The sequence below is a fragment of the Anopheles ziemanni genome, assembly GCF_943734765.1.
Source record: "Anopheles ziemanni chromosome X unlocalized genomic scaffold, idAnoZiCoDA_A2_x.2 X_unloc_81, whole genome shotgun sequence".
Classification (NCBI taxonomy): Eukaryota; Metazoa; Arthropoda; class Insecta; order Diptera; family Culicidae; genus Anopheles; species Anopheles ziemanni.
In genome coordinates this window covers 62,501-65,517 of record NW_026689852.1, presented here as the reverse complement: position 1 = coordinate 65,517, position 3,017 = coordinate 62,501, and the positions used below count along the sequence as shown (strand labels likewise).

The following is a 3,017-nucleotide window of genomic DNA, read 5'->3' as shown; positions in this document are numbered from 1 at the left end:
ATTCGAATGAGCATGCAAGCGACCCTATATAGACCGAACCAAAACGATAGATACCGCCGTAGTTCACCCCCACCAAGTGATGACTTCAGTATGGCTAGTGTGTGAAGTATAAAGTATAGTCCTCCCCTGGTCCACGCTGCTTCGGCAGTCCTGGGTAAGATAGTTAGTTCTAGCTTGCCCTATGTGGAAGAGGACACAATACTTAATACTTAGAGTACAAGCATAAAGGAACACGGACCAAGCCGTACCGAGAGAATCGGTACTAGAGCCCTCGTGGTTCTACATTGAGAGAGCCCTCGTGGTTCTCATTAGGGGCTTTATGCAAGACGTACTCAATACTGTGGTGTGAAGTTTAAAGTATAGAGTCCTCCACTGGTCCACGCTGCTCCGGCGGTCCTGGGTAAGATAGTTCATTCTAGCTTGCCCTATGTGGAAGAGGACTCAATACCCTACCTGTTGAGCTTGAAACAAAGTCATCACTTGGGCATGCTCATATTGCCATACAATATTCCATTATCTACTAATGAGCATGCAGCTATATGATTATAACCTGTAAACGATTACCCCGCCGTAGTTCAGCGCTTCAACCAAGTGATGACTTCAGTATGGCTAGTGTGTGAAGTATAAAGTATAGTCCTCCCCTGGTCCACACTGCTTCGGCGGTCCTGGGTAAGATAGTTAGTTCTAGCTTGCCCTATGGTGGAAGAGGACACCATACTTAATACTGTGGTGTAATGAACAAAGTATAGTCCTCCACTGGTCCACGCTGCTTTGCAGTCCTGGGTAAGATAGTTAATTCTAGCTTGCCCTATGTGGAAGAGGGCATACAAGACAAAGTATAGTTCTCCCCTGGTCCACGCTGCTTCGGCGGTCCTGGGTAAGATAGTTAATTCTAGCTTGCCCTATGTGGAAGAGAGCATACATGAACCAAGAACGAAGGTTATGATCGAGGAATGATTCGACAACTAACCGATGGTATGAAATGTGAAGAATTCAAGCAAGCACACAATCAAGTCATCACTTGGGCATGCTCGATAGCCAACCTCATGACATTAACCTAGTAGAGCATGCGAAAACCAATATATATGTAAACGATGCCCCTCCCTAGTTCAGCGCTTCAACCAAGTGATGACTTCAGAATGGCTAAATCAAATCGGTTCAAAACATACCATCGGTACCCTATTGAAACACACAAGTCGATATCAAACCTCTTAATTGTGTAGTCCTCCACTGGTCCACGCCGCTTCGGCGGTCCTGGGTAAGATAGTTCATTCTAGCTTGCCCTATGTGGAAGAGGGCACATTACTCAATACTGTGGTGTTATGAACAAAGTATAGTCCTCCACTGGTCCACGCTGCTTCGGCGGTCCTGGGTAAGATAGTTCATTCTAGCTTGCCCTATGTGGAAGAGGGCATACAAGACAAAGTATAGTTCTCCCCTGGTCCACGCTGCTTCGGCGGTCCTGGGTAAGATAGTTAATTCTAGCTTGCCCTATGTGGAAGAGAGCATACATGAACCAAGAACGAAGGTTATGATCGAGGAATGATTCGACAACTAACCGATGGTATGAAATGTGTAGAATTCAAGCAAGCACACAATCAAGTCATCACTTGGGCATGCTCGATAGCCAACCCTATGACATTAACCTAGTAGAGCATGCAACGTATAATATCCCAATGCAAAGTAAACGATAGACTCGCCCTAGTTCAGCGCTTCAACCAAGTGATGACTTCAGAATGGCTAAATCAAATCGGTTCAAAACATACCATCGGTACCCTATTGAAACACACAAGTCGATATCAAACCTCATGATTGTGTAGTCCTCCACTGGTCCACGCCGCTTCGGCCGTCCTGGGTAAAATGGAACATTCCAGCTTGCCCTATGTGGAAGAGGGCACATTACTCAATACTGTGGTGTGAAGTATAAAGTTCAGTTCTCCCCTGGTCCACGCTGCTTCGGCGGTCCTGGGTAAGATAGTTCATTCTAGCTTGCCCTATGTGGAAGAGGACACTTCATACTTCGTCTCTAAGCGGCGGCTTGACTCCTCCCTACGGGGAACGGGTTTACGCGCACAGCGGCGGCTTACGCACTATGGCAGTCATGGATGCCTTACGTTTCTATGAAAAGTGTGTTCCTCCCCTGGTCCACGCTGCTTCGGCAGTCCTGGGTAAGATAGTTAGTTCTAGCTTGCCCTATGTGGAAGAGGACACGTAGACTTACTGTGGTGTGAAGTATAAAGTTCAGTTCTCCCCTGGTCCACGCCGCTTCGGCCGTCCTGGGTAAAATGGATTCATCCAGCTTGCCCTATGTGGAATGAGGACACTTTATGCTTCGTCTCTAAGCGGCGGCTTGCTCCTCCCTACGGGGAACGGGTATACGCGCACAGCGGCGGCTTACGTTATGGCAGTCATGGATGCCTTACGTTTCCATGAAAAGTGTGTTCCTCCCCTGGTCCACGCTGCTTCGGCAGTCCTGGGTAAGATAGTTAGTTCTAGCTTGCCCTATGTGGAAGAGGACACGTAGACTTACTGTGGTGTGAAGTATAAGGTTCAGTTCTCCCCTGGTCCACGCCGCTTCGGCCGTCCTGGGTAAAATGGATTCATCCAGCTTGCCCTATGTGGAATGAGGACACTTTATGCTTCGTCTCTAAGCGGCGGCTTGCTCCTCCCTACGGGGAACGGGTATACGCGCACAGCGGCGGCTTACGCAAGTTAGTCACCCTCGGCAGTGGATCACTCGGCTCATGGATCGATGAAGACCGCAGCTAACTGCGCGTCATAATGTGAACTGCAGGACACATGAACATTGATAAGTTGAACGCATATTGCACGTCGTGGGAACCTACCATGATGTACAGATGACTGAGCGCTTATATTTGAGAAATGTATCGCATACATTTAACTACGCCGTGACACCCGTCACGAGACGTGCACCATGATGTTAACTAGGGTCGCGACGACCCGCTAGCATTAAAGAACCCGTGGTTTACAATATACTGGCATTGGAATTCGAAGTA

General features: G+C 48.1%; 1 non-coding gene across 1 annotated transcript; it reads left to right on the top strand.

The window, feature by feature from the left end:
- The first annotated feature begins 2,717 nt into the window (after positions 1-2,717).
- Positions 2,718-2,872, top strand: LOC131292654 (5.8S ribosomal RNA). Its single transcript, XR_009190269.1, has one exon. It is a non-coding gene; the product is annotated as a 5.8S ribosomal RNA (ribosomal RNA).
- Positions 2,873-3,017: the final 145 nt, after the last annotated feature.